This window comes from Pinus tabuliformis, chromosome 2_1 (genome assembly GCF_031772625.1).
Source record: "Pinus tabuliformis cultivar Carrire ecotype Pingquan chromosome 2_1, CPIR1, whole genome shotgun sequence".
Lineage (NCBI taxonomy): Eukaryota > Viridiplantae > Streptophyta > Pinopsida > Pinales > Pinaceae > Pinus > Pinus tabuliformis.
Window position 1 is genome coordinate 640027140 of NC_142299.1, and position 14733 is coordinate 640041872.

General features: G+C 34.7%; 1 protein-coding gene and 1 pseudogene across 2 annotated transcripts in view; both read left to right on the forward strand.

Annotated features, from left to right (window-relative positions):
• LOC149202178 (uncharacterized) overlaps positions 1-14733 on the forward strand; it is a 217449-nt gene that overhangs the window by 168375 nt on the left and 34341 nt on the right. The gene's annotated exons all lie outside the window — the stretch shown is intronic.
• On the forward strand, positions 58-2500 carry LOC149202179 (DNA ligase 4-like; annotated as a pseudogene).

A 14733-nucleotide genomic window follows, 5' to 3' on the forward strand; every position in this document is an offset into this window, starting at 1 on the left:
ACTACATAAATTATTCATGACGAATCACCACATTCTACAGAAGATCAGGAAGAGGTTATGGAAATTTCAGATTATGATGAGAATGGGGGTGATCTTAAAGATAAAGATGAGCCTGCTAGCTGGAAGAGTGTTGAAGAAGTTTCTAAATTTTTCCAAGAAACTGTTGATAACAAAGATGAAGGCATAATTTTGAAGGATTTAGATTCAAAATGGGAACCTAGTGACCGCAGTGGAAAATGGCTTAAGTTGAAACTAGATTATATAAACACTGGATCTGATCTCGATGTTCTCATCATAGGTGGTTTTTTTGGATTTGAACGTCGTGGAGGAGAGGGCATAATTTTTACTAGGTCTTGCACAAAATTCGACTTCCGGTGGTTACCCAACAAGATTTCTCTCTTTTTGTAGAGTTGGAACAGGTTTTTCTGATGAAAAGTGTGATCTCGTTAGCAAACTTAAACCATATTTCAGACAACATGAAGATAATTCCAAGGTCCCCAGCTTCTATACAGTGACAAACAATGCAAATGAGAGCCCTGATGTTAGGATTGAAAGACCAGAGAAGTCCATTATACTCGAGATAACAAGTGATGTACGGATGATTAAATCAGAGGTCTTTGCTTATCCTTTTAGTTTACGCTTCCCTCGCATACGTAGGGTGTGATATGACAAGCCTTGGTATGAATGCCTTGATGTACAAACATTTACGGACTTAGTATAGTCGAGAAGTGGTACTACAAAGATTGCAGATCACTGTGCAGATTTGGATCAAGTAAAACCAAAAGGTAGAAGGCATGCTTCCAAAGGAGGGAATCAGATACTTACAGTTGTACCATCTCATATGCTTCAAACAAATGTGTCTAATGTTAAAAGGGAGACATTGATATTTGTAAATCTAATGTTTTACATTGTGAATTTTCATTCAGATTTTTGACTGGAACAATTTCACAAAATGGTGGGGGAACATGGGGCTTCATTCTCGATGAACTTAAATGACTCTGTTACTCATAGTATTGCAGCTGATAAAAGAGGAATCAAGTACCAAGTTGTTGTTAAGCACAAAGATGCCATTCATTACTCTTGGGTGATAGATTGTTGTAAAGAAAAGGTCATCTTGCCATTACGACCAAAGTACTTTATGAGCCTTTCAGAGTTATCCAAGGAGAAGATGAAAGAGGATATTGATGCATTTGGGGATCACTACTTTTGGGATCTTGATGTTTCAGATTTGGGACAGCTCTTTGATAATCTAGAGGAATCAAAAGTTTTGAAAACCATTATATTGAATGAGCATTACAAAAAGAAGTATTGCCCGAGTAACAAGTGGTGCCTGTTCAATAATTGCTCTAGTTATTTTCATCGTGCCATCCATTCCATAAACATAGATTCTCAAAGAATTTCAGAATTCACATTGAGAAGGTTAAAGCTGGAGTTTTTAATGCATGGAGGTTCTATGATTGGCTGTCCAGTTAATACTACATATGCAATCATATTTTCTACAGCTGAGCATGCAGTGCCTTTCAAATCAATTCTAGTAAGCTTAACGACTGCAGAAAGAAATGTACTCCAACGAAAAGGAATACAAGTTGTGAGTCATGTATGGTTAGAGGATTCCTTGCAAGAATAGAGGAAATTGCCAGAAAGTGTCTATAGTTTCAGAAATAACGTACATGTCTATGAAGCTTCACTTGCTAAAGAAATTGGGGATTTCAAAGCCAAGGATTCTTATGAACCTGGGAGAAAAAAGAATAAATCAATTGAGTTTGAGGATTCTAATGCCCAGGATTCTTATGGGATTGTGAGAAAGAATAAAGCAATTGGGTTTGAGGTTTCCAGTTCCAGGGATTCTTATGAAGCTGTGAGAAAAAAGAATAAAGCAATTGAGTTTGAGGATTCCGGTGTCCGGGATTCTTATGAACCCCCGAGAAAGAAGAATAAAGCGCTTGGGTTTGAGGATTCCAGAGCCCGGGATTCGAACTCAAAACTTGTGCGACTCTCTCTACCCAATGGAATAATGACGATTGCTCCACCTCTAGAGGTTGATGTTGCTAAGGTTGAAGCAACTAAGAGGAAGATAAAATGTGATAGTAAATTGCAGAGCAAGGCTGATACCGAGCTTGGTGAACGCTCTTCGTCTCATGATAATGTCGCGGGGGAGAAAGAAATAAAATCACCATTACAGAAAACAGTGAGTACAATGTGCCATCAATGCCAAAGAAATGACAAGGAAAGAGTGGTCTGGTGCTCCATATGTACAAAGCGTTACTGTGTTTGTTGCATTGAGAAGTGGTACCCCCTTCTCACTGACGAGGAGATTGCCGACATTGCTGATCTTGGCATTGATCCCACACAATCGTATATCGGTCATAAGGATTTCATGAAAATAAAGCCTGCGTTTGGAATCCACTCGATGACAATCAACTGTTTCATTAATTTTTTCAATGGCTTGGAATCCACTCAATTGCAATTAACTGTTTCATTAATTTTAACATTGATTTAATCCAAAACTCAAAAAATGAAGACCAATGTGACTACGAATTATGTTCATCTGGGCGTTGTAAAGATCAGAGTCATTAGAGACCGAGATGGACTACATACAGATTTGGTTTTGTTCATAATGTCAAAACCCATGAAAATAATTCCACAGTTTCTTTGGCAATCAAACAATTTTTTTAGACTTTGTATGTGTAGAGAAAGTGACGTCGGAAGGTGCATCCATTATTTTGGTTCTGAGTGCTTTCCAGACTTTGTTGAATATATACAATGCAAAGGCCTTTGGGAGGATGGCGTCTATCTTGCACATGATGTCAAGGCCAAGCAGATGCCAATATCAAGAAAGGACACGATCGTACAAATCCGTACGATGGTCGATGTCTAGTGGGTATAAAAATAAATAATATAATTTTTAACAAATAAAAACCACTTTATAAAATTATTATAAAGTCACTTTGTTACATCATAAAGTAACTTTGTAATACATTTTTATAAAGTCACCTTTAAAAAATGGGGGGTGGAAGGGGGAATAGATGACCCTGGTTTCAAAACGGTGATACCAGCAAAGTATACAAGCTGAGGTACCAATGTCGTCAAGTTACATATGCTGAGATGACAAACGTAAGATGAAGAAAATTGTCATCGATATAGCTTTGAGGACAAAGCTTTTGAAGGAAGGGGCAATGTTAAGAATATAAATTATATAAAATAAAATTAATATAAATATATATAAATAATAAATAATCAAAATAATGATTATCTTAAATAGTCATTAGTTAAGTGAAAATGAATTTTTAAAAGACATGCCCAATCATGAAAAGACACCTGGTTAGGTATATAAGTAGGGCCTCATTGTAACATTCAATCATCTTGTACGTTTTTATATATTAATAAAATATTATTTATAAATACATTTGTGTATTTTATATTTAAGAGCACAAACAACTATAAGTTTTGTCGCTTCAAAGTGATGAATACAAATTTGGGCCCACCAAACCATGGGACGTGGAACCATAGTTGCCTGACTTGGATATGACGTTGAATGTCATGTCTCATATGAATTTGTTTGATGAGGAGGCACGAATAATTGCATCTTCAAGTGGACATGGCAGCAATGCTTCTACCCTTGGGGAGGATTCAAATGTTGATGTGGATCTTAATTACATGGATAAAGACATATTTGATGATATGTAAATGTAATTTATGATGATGTTTTAAATTTTTGAACAATGAACATTGAATACCATAATATGTCATATGATAGTAGACTGTCAGGCATAGTTCATTTTCTAATTTGTACTATGTAGTGTGCATTATTAATTTTGGTGATGATATTGATGATTGAAATTTGAAACAGAAACTTGATGATATGTTTAATGTTATAATACTCACTGATGATGATGACAATGTTTATGTTGAATTGATGATGATGATTTGTTTATGTTGAATTAATGATGGTGATTATGTTTTTTTAAATATTGAATCTAGATTCTAAAAGGTGAATGGTAATATGAAATTATATATATATATATATATATATATATATATATGTGTGTTGTTTCCTTGCCGTATTGTATTCTGATTTTTTGAAAATTTGCCTTATCCGTTTCAAACACCGTATAACTTAGGTTTCAACTCTATCTCCTCAACAATAAATAAGTATTTTTTTTCCTAGGTCCATTGGTTCTCAAAGGATAACAATAAAGTACTATTCTCAATAAAAGTGGCAATGTATTGTTGAGATTCACTTTCTTCTCCAAGAAAAAAACAATAAAATATCTAATGAAAAAATGCAATATCTAATGATCTCTCATGTAACCAACTTCATGAGATAATGCAACAATAATAAGATAATTTTGATTATGCCAACTTTCTTTTCCAAAGTGGTTGACCATTCAAACAAGCTCCAATCTATGCTCTCAAACTTCTCCAAGGTAGGTTGCTTGATACAAGAGACAATGCAACAATAATAAGATAATTTTGATTATGCCAATTGTCTTTTCCAAAGTGGTTGATCATTCAAACAAGCTCCAATGTGTGCTCTAAAACTCTTCCAAGGTAAGTTTCTTGATTTGGATTAAACCATCTTACAATTTGACATCTATCTTGATACTTTCTGGGTGGAAAGAAATGGAGGAATTGGCTTCTCGAGCCCCTTTTAGTGGTAGATCCTAGTTTGTAAAAATGGGATCTAGAACCTTTTGAAGTCATTTTGAGGCATCAAATGACATTTTTTGGGGTCAAAAGTTTGTGAGCATAATTGACACCCCCACAACACTAGTATACACTATGAAACCTTTCCAAAGGTCCAAAGATCACCTCATTAGAGCTCGTGGGTGGAAGTTATGCCTCCTACAAGTTGACCTACCTAGTTCACCACCATGGTATGAGTGGATGCCACATCAACCCCCACTACTCACACATGTGGGCTAGCCATGTGAGGACTTTCAAGAAGATTCTAAGAGGTCCAAAACCTTATCACATTGAAGCTTGAAGGAGACAAAACCCTACCTCTAAATGGCTATTAGGCTATGTTAAATATTGGGTTGCTGGGAGGAGATGGGGTTCCATTTTTTTGCATTGTACTCGTTCCATAGATGAGCAAAATATCTAAGAGTGGTATTTTCAAATCATAACATAGGAGGAAAATCCTATAGTGGGTTTTCATGTCAAAATCTAAAAAAGGTAAGTCCATAAGAGTTCTCATTTCTTTCTATATGCATTTTTATAATGAAAGGAAAAAGAGGAGGATAGGCTTTAATTTCTAGCTAGGTTTTCTCCCATATTGGTTTCCCGAAGATAAACATTATGTTCATTTGTGTGGATGTTGTTTTTATGTACCTATTTTTTCCGTTTCTTATTTCATCTGTTTCGTAATTTGAACAAAGCTAGTAAATAATTAATCCAGAATATAAGGAAAATAATTCTACAAAATATAATATTTCAAAATATTACAAGATTTGTTTAGATGAATTGTTCCAATGGAATATCTACAACAATTTAAAAATCATCACTTCTCTAAAAACCTTTATAAATGAACAATAATCAACACCCAATGGAATGCATAGTCAAATTGGGCTAAGGGTTTTAAAATGACAAATTCAAAGTTGCCATAATTGCCTTTATAGTTATTGGATTCTTTATTATAACCACTTTTCACAAATGCCATGACCATTCTACATATAGTGGCATTGATCTAGTTGCAATTGGGGCACTCTATCTTAAGATATTTGTTGACAAGAGAGCACCAAAAGTACCCTTTTACATGTGTCATCCAAAAAGAGTAAGAAGACCAAGTAATAAGAAAGTATTATTGGAACATGTTGTGTTAAGCCCCATGTTAACCTTAAAACCTCTTATTAGACCTTAGATATTGAGTTATTACATTTTTATTGGTATATTGTTATGTCAGCTATAACCTTTCATTGTACCATTTTATTAAAACTATACACTTTGTCTCCAATATATATATACACTAAGGAGATTTATATTTAGGATCATCAAATGTTGCCTTGTACATTGTATTCATTATAAAAGGGGGCTTCCCACTCGAAGTGGACTGTAATTATTGGTTTCTTATCATTTTTAAGATGCACGATTCATAACATTTTGTATTAGAGCTATATGATCCTAGCGTTTTGTTGCTTCAAATGAATCATCTTGGAATTTTCACTATAACCTTTTTTGTGGATGTTTCAAACCATAAAATTTTGAGCAGATGGAGAAGACATCACAAGATATATCTAGTAAAAAATTTAGAGTCTTGCACGATAAACTTTCAAATATGTACTTATGGATATTAGGGTTTGTGACTGGTCCTAAAATTAGTTTTGAACAAGTGATTTTGGAATTTCCGATATAATTATTTTTTGAAAGTATTCAAACCATGAAAATTTTTAGCAGATTGAAAATTCATCTCAAGGTACGTGTGGTAAAAAAAAATTAATTGCAGTTTTATAAAATTTTGGAGATATACCTTGGAGAAGTTAGGGTTTGTGAATGATCATGAAATGAGTTTCAAACAAGTGATCTTGGCATTTTTGCTATAATTTTATCCGGGGCACTTCAGTCTGTGAAATTTTTGGGTATCTGAGGAGACATACCGATGTACTTCAACTAAAAATTTCAAAATCGGGTTTGATAAATTAGACATGTGACACACTTTACAAGTTGGCATTTGTAAAGAAGCCAAAAGTCACCAAGTTTTGGGAAAGTTACCATAAATTTCACATGGCACATCAAAATTTTAGTCAGACCTATAAAACTACAAATACGACATATTAGAGTGTTACAATCCAAAACTTCATCTTCAAAAGGGCTCAAATCTCAAAGATATATCAAGAAAAAGGTCAACCATCCAGATAGTCTCCAAATTAAGGTTTTAAAGGTACATAAATTACTAGTGACATAACTGGTGATTGAAAGTTGTGATAAAGAGAAGTACTATTATGGTTCCGAATAAAGATCTGAAAGCTACTACACCAAATAAATCTCCTAAAGGCTCATTCATTACTCATGAAGAAATACAGGATTTTGAGTATCTGTTATCCTTGTTGGAAAGTCAATTTAAGAAAATAAGTGACACTATGAGGGTTGAAGTGTCACAGGTGAAAGGATTAGCTGGAAATATGGAACAAAAGATGATTGATGAAATGGAAAAGAAGATGAATGAAAATAATGAAGAAATTAAAAAAGAAATAGAAAATATTATATTACAAAATATCCAAGGAAATCATGAAAATAAGGAAAAGAATAGTGTTGAGACTCTATCACATATGACGAGTATTTTATCTCAATTTGAGAGCACAAATATTGAATCGTAGAACCATAATCATGAATTTTCAATACAAGATCCAAATCATCAATGATACAAAGTAGCACCAAGGAACTATTATATTCCGAAGATTGATATGAGGAAGTTTGATGGTAATAATCCTTTAACATGATATTCTAGACGGAGCAATACTTTGATCTACAACAAGTGACATCTTTACAAAAGTAAATATGGCATCCATGTATTTAAAAAAAGATCGATTTGTATGGTATCAATGGCTTTGTAAAAGGAAAAAGGATTATATTATATCCCAATATGTTTCTATGGAAAAATTGATAGCGTATTATGGGATATTAAGAACAATACATTATTTAGTCAATTGGTAAATCCTCAACAAAAAAATCCAATTACAATGAACATTCAGTAAGTCCAAAAATTGAGTCTTAGGGTAAAAAAGTATCAGATGATAATTTGTTAGACCTCTTTATTGGAATTTTAAAGAAAAGCATCCAACAAGAGATGCGTCTCTTTGAACCTAAATCCCTAGAGCATGCTTTCATTCTAGCAAGGAAAGTTGAAAGTAAAATTATGGCTACTAGAAAATCGGTCACTAATAACTATGAATAGCCTAGCAAGGAAAGTTGAAAGTAAAAATATGGCTACCAGAAAATTGGTCACTAATAACTATGAAGAACATCGTGCTCCCTCTCCTAAATCAACAAAGTTGACACCTTACCAAATGGATGAAAGAAGAGAAAAGGGACTATGTTTCAACTGTGATAACAAGTACAATAAGGGGCATAAATGTTAGAAAATCGAAAAGGAAGAAAGATTTTCTTATTCTTGATAATTACTTGTGATGTTCTTGATTTGTTATTACGATTATTTATATCTTCTTTCTTTTAGTTCATCAAGCAATTACCAAAGCGAAAGCACATAAAACAATGGACACTAGATGTAGGCACTATGCCAGGGAAAAACCCCCCTTGAGGGGAAAACCCAGTAAAAATTCTCTTCCTTTCAATAGTATTCTTTGAGACTCTTCACCCTAGACAAAGACCAAACCTTCCCTCCACACCAAGTCAGCCTCCCAAATCTTCGACCTTTCTTCTAGCAACTTCGACTATGTAGCAGCTTCCGGCATCAGTGAAAATTGGAAGACTTCAATCTCCCAATTCAGGGCACGAAACAGAGAGAGAGAGCCACCAAAAATTCGTTATTTTTCTTCTCCTTTGACTCCACCCAACTCGCACTTCATTTGGCTACCCGGCTTCGTACTTTGCACTCCCCAGCTTCCTTAGAGATATCGAACTTGCTTGAGATGAAGTGCTCCAAATGAATTCGACTTGCTTCTATTTATAGGCTTCAAGGGAGGTTGAATTGATTTCCTTAGGCTGACTTAATCTCTTCTAGGTTGACTTGATGTGGAGGATACATAAATTACATTTGACTCAATACTTAACATTTTTACATGATTTAAAAGCCTAAGAAAGGTCTCTGTAACAGTACAATGACTCTATTGACCTCAGGATAAATCCTAGAAGTCCTCAATTGGGAATTTGACCTAAAGCATCGTGACCCAAGCATGAAACCCATGCTTTAGTAAGTCACAATAATAATATTAAAAATTCTTTTTTTATTCTTTTGACGAGTACATTACAAGATGACTCAAATATATTAAATGAAGACCGAACCTAGTTACATTTTCCAACACTCCCTCTTAACTAGGGAGGTATTCATCATATACAAATACAAGGAAGATCTCAACTATATGAACCATGAAGAACATTTAGGCACCGCAATGCCATGGACTAGATTCCTGACCAGGGCAATCTATCCATTGTTCTCTCAACAATTTAGGCACCGCAATGCCACAGACTAGATTCTTGACTAGGGAAATCTATCCATGTGTGAATAAGGTGGACTCAAGCTTTCAGCTCCTCTAGGTACCATGAGGCTTACTTGCTAACCACCAACCCAAAGATCCAGGTGTGCATCCAAAAACATAGCTCTATAATCAACACCACCTTTTCCAATTGCCGGACCTAGACATCAAAACAACGTGCCGACCAGATGTTCTCTCAGGCAATGCTTCACTCACAAAGCCTCAACACTCCTTGATCCAGCGGATCAAGCATAACCAATCTCTCCCAATCACACTGATTGGTAACCAACATGTTATCAAAACCTTCGAGAGATTCACTTGTACAAACACAAACCCAATCAATAATATACTTTCATATGTACATAATTAAATACAAACCTCCGGGGTCTTCCAGACAACTTGATGTTGCTTCTCAACTTTTCATAGTAGGACTATCAACTGAATCTCTGACAGAAGATTCCTCAATCATACACTTTCCTTTCCTACTTCCCATGCAACAACATATCCTCCGAAATTCATTCTTTAATCAAAACCAAGTTATGCCCTCCCTCTCAACCGGGGAGCATCTCTTTATCCAAACTCCCTCTTAATCTCAGGGAGATCAGCTTCTTCTTTTTGTCATCAAAGAATATTTCATGGCTTCTAACCATTTTCATCAAAGTTATCATCATCCCCATCATGCTTATCACATCAACGAACATCTTCACCATATTGAAGATTGTGTACCTGCACAACTTAGATAGAAAGTACAACCAAATCTATAGAAGCATGAAGTTAGCCATATCAGAATTACGGAAGCATTTCAACCTTATATATCAAATACCCAAACTTAAACAAGAGACACATTCTCTTCAACATCTTGCTAGGGACTTTGTCATAAACCCTACACTACTTCATAACAACTTTCATTCCATCTAGGGTTTCAATGTTTCTTCCAAAGGTATGATATACCCTCCTGCAACATAAACCCTAGAAACAATTCAAACAAATATAGATCTACAAGGCATCTAACAACTTTCAAAATTCACATGTTAGATTTTCCACTAGGGTTTCATACAAACCATAGATTTCATACAAGAGAATCAATCAAAACCAATTACAGCTTAGTTATTAACATGACCAACTTCCACTAGGGTTAGTTGTAAACCCTAGATTTTCAATCAAACATCAATCCCAATCAAAACTCAGATTTCAACAGTCTTACACAAATCTCAAATCATCATATTGTCATCATACATCAAAGTTTTTTACTTCTACTAAGGTTCAACTCCAAAACCCTAAAATTTCATTTTCACAATCTCAACAATCATTATATAAATAGATCTCAGATTGTTATATCACACATACTAGAGATTTTAACTACTACTAGGGTTTAGTTGTAAAACCCTAGATTTCCAAATATCTTCATCCTAGAATCTCAGACAAGGACTTATATTAAATCATAAGACTTATGACCATCAATAACTAGGTCAATACACATATCTAGGAATTCATTATCATGCATAAGCTTATCATATATTAGACATATACTGACCAAGCTAGGGTTTTGACCAAATGTACACATATATATACACCTAGGGTTTCATTCCTAGGATCTTGCTTTCATAACAAAGGTTTTGCTTATAGGCCCAACCAAACCCTAAAAATCTAGGGTTTCATAACATAGCAAAGCAAACCCTACTATTCCAAAAATTTCAAAGGTTCAAGATCTCAAACAAACATCATTCAACCCTAACAAGTTAAGATTTCATGATCATACCGAAATCCCAATCATGACATCATCAACAAGAACTTCAAATAACATTTCACAATATCCCTAAGTAGTTTAGGGTTTTAGACATTCACATTGTCATACCCTTTCGTTAGGGTTTCCCAGAGAACCTGTCTAGGGTTCTATAAAATCAATTAAGAATGGGAGTGGGGTAAATTTATCAAGTGATGAATCACCCAAAATAAGAATCAATATGATTCAATATAACTAGACACAACAATGTTAGTAAAAGATTGTCAAATGAATAAACATTTACAATAAAGAATTCAATGTTTTGTAGTTTAAGGCATACCTTTGTTTCTTGACAAACCTTATCTTGGGTGGATTTCTTCCATACTCCTTGAGGATATAGCATATGTCTTCCTAATCAAGACAATAGAGGGAGAATGGTGATTAGTATTTAATATAATCAAAACTAAATGAGTACATGAAACCAAAAACTAAAAGGAAATGAGATACTTATCTTTGGGAGTTGTTGGGGGCTCCCTCCAAAGCTTAAGGGATACCTATAAACTTATAAAACAAAAGAAAAAGTCTTTTCCCAAAACATGTTAAAACATATAAATCCTAAACATCGGAAATACAAAAAATAGAATATCTAAGACTAAAATCAAAGGACTTAATAGTGTAAGTCCCTTATGTCAGATTCTTCGGTTTTACTTTCTTTAGGTCTCCTTCTTCAACAATGTTAGCATGATCTCTATTTCTCTTCTTATTCTTTGGATTTTCAGGACAATGACTCGTGTAGTGACCCTTCTTATGACATTGATAACATTCTACCTTGGACATGTCAACTTTCTTCCTTGGTCCTTTCGATTTCTTTCCTTATGTTGAGAAATGTAGCCATTTGATACTCCTTCAGGATTGGCAACTAGAGAGATCCTCAATTCTTCTTGACTGCAGGCAGTCCATAGTTCTTCAAAAGTGGGAGCTTCCTTCCAACTGTTAAGACCTGCAACAAATGCACCCCAAGTAGGTGGCAATCCTAATAGAGTAGTGATCACGAGTTCTTTGTCTGGAACAATTTCATCAATGGCCAAAAGATCATCCCTGATTCTTGCTATCTTCATAAAGAAGGAGGTCATTATATCTTCTTTAGTCATCTTTGTGGTCCTTAGTTCATTCTTCAAGCTTGCCACTTGACCAATGTTCTTAATAGTGAATAACTTTGACAAGGCTTCATACATTTCCTGAGCATGATTGATGTTGGCTATAAATGGGACAAGATTGTCCTTTATTCCTTCTACCATTAGAGTCATGGCCACCAATTCTAATTCTCTGAATTTTACTTTGTCAGCATCACTAGAGTCATCTGTAGGCTTCTTTACTTTTCCTTTGACCAAGTCTAGTACCTTGTTCTTTTCAAGGATGAGGTCAATCCTCTTCTTCCAAGACCTGTAGTTTGAGGCTCCTTCAAGTTTGTTCTCTCCCTTGATTGTGTTAGACATCTTCCTTGAATATAGTAAACTCCTTCCCTGAGATAATCGCTTTTGATGGTTCCTTGATCAAGTGCTTGAGACTGCCTTTTTCTTCTTTCTTCACCAAAGCTCTAATACCATGTTAGAAAATCAGAAAGGTAGAAAGATTTTCTTATTCTTGATAATTACTTGTGATGTTCTTGATTTGTTATTACGATTCTTTATATCTTCTTTCTTTTAGTTCATCAAGCAATTACCAAAGCAAAAGCACATAAAACAATGGACACCAGATGTAGGCACTATGTTAGGGCAAAAACCCCCTCGAGGGGAAAACCCAGTAAAAAATGCTCATCTTTTTAATAGTATTCTTTGAGACTCTTCACCCTAGACAAAGATAAAACCTTCCCTCCACACCAAGTTAGTCTCCCAGATCTTCGACCTCTCTTCTAGAAACTTCGACTATGTCGCAGCGTCTGACATCAGGTAACTTCCGACATCAGCAAAACTTGGAAGACTTCGATCTCCCAATTTAGGGCACGAAACAGAGGGAGAGAGGCACCAAAATTTCATTTTTCTTCTTCTCCTTTGACTCCACCCAACTCGCACTTCCTTTGGCTTCCTAGCGTCGTACTTCGCACTTCCCAACTTCCTTAGAGATATCGTACTTGCTTGAGATGAAGTGCTCCAAATGAATTTGATTTACTTCTATTTATAGGCTTCAAAGGAGGTCGAATTGATGTCCTTAGGCCAACTTGATGTAGAGGATACATAAATTACATTTGACTCAATACTTAACCTTTTTACATGATTCAAAAGCCCAAGAAGGGTCTCTTTAAAAGTACAATGACTCTATTGCCTCAAAATAAATCCTAGAATTCCTCAATGCGAACTTTGACCTAAAACATGGTGACCCATGCTTTAATAAGTCACAATAATAATAATAAAAATTATTTTCTATATTCTTTTGACAAGTACATTACAAGATGCCTCAAATATATTAAATGAAGACCGAAACTAGTTACATTTTCCAACAATAAATGTGCTTGAGAAGAAATTATTCTACATACTAGATTGTGAAGATGAAGAAGATCAATAATGGGAATCATAATAAGAGCTAGAGCTAGAAGAGACTACTCCAATAATATATTGCCATGCATTAGCTGACTTTAGTGCTCCATAAACCCCCAAGATAGAAGGATATATAAAAAAGAAAAAGGTAACAATGTTGATTGATTCAGATTGTACCCATAACTTCATCAATTACAAATTAGCAAATCTTAACTTCTTTGGATATCCAATACCAGAATTTCAAGCAAATCTTAACTTCTTTGGATATCCAATACCAGAATTTCAAGTAATGATTATAGATGGAAGTATCATAAATTGTTTAGAGAAGTGCCATAGTATTAAGCTAAATATGGGGAAGTATGAATTAGATAGTCCCATGATTGCAATCCAAACAGGTGGTGTTGATGTTGCATTAGGGGTCCAATGGTTACAGTCAGTGGGAACAATGGCCCTAACTTTCAAGATCTTTTCATGATATTTTCCTTAGAAAGAATAGAAATTGAGGTTAGAGGTATCCAAGGGAAATCCTCTAAAGTGATAAGCTCTAATAGCATGAAAAAATTGCTAAAAAAGGGACACCATGGTGTAATTACACAATTATGTTGATTAGATGTTCAAAGATATATATCCTCTGCTCCATTGGATCTCCAAGACGTTATCTACAATCATTCCAAAGCATTTGGAGAGATGCTTAAGGGTCCTCCACTTGCTTGAGAATCAAGATCATGGCCATGTTATTCATTTGCAACTTGGAAGTGTACAACCTAAAATTAGGCGTTATACGTATCCATTTACATAGAAGAGTGAGATTGAGCATATGGTTCAAAAAATGTTAGAGGATGGCATCATTCAACCTAGAAAAGTGCTTTCTCTTCACTAGTGATGATGGTTATAAAAAAGGATGGTTCGTGGTGTATGTGTCAATATTACAAGAAACTTAACAAAACGAAAATCAAAGATAAGTTTCCTATTTTTGTCATTGATGAATTATTAGATGAATTGCATGGAGCAATTTTCTTCAGAAAGTTGGATCTTCATTCTAGATATCATCAAATCAAAATGAGGCACGAAAACATTCCCAAAATAGCATATAGAATATATGAAGGTCATTATGAGTTTTTGGTTATGTCATTTGGACTTAGTAATGCAACTTCAACATTCCAAAGCTTGATGAATTCTATTTTCAAAGCCACCCTTAGAAAATTTGTGTTAGTATTTTTTAATGACATACTAACACCAAATCTTGGGAAGAGCATGTACAACATGTTGACAGGGTCTTAACTGTTAAAATATGCAAATGCGGTCAAATGCCACTTTGGACAGC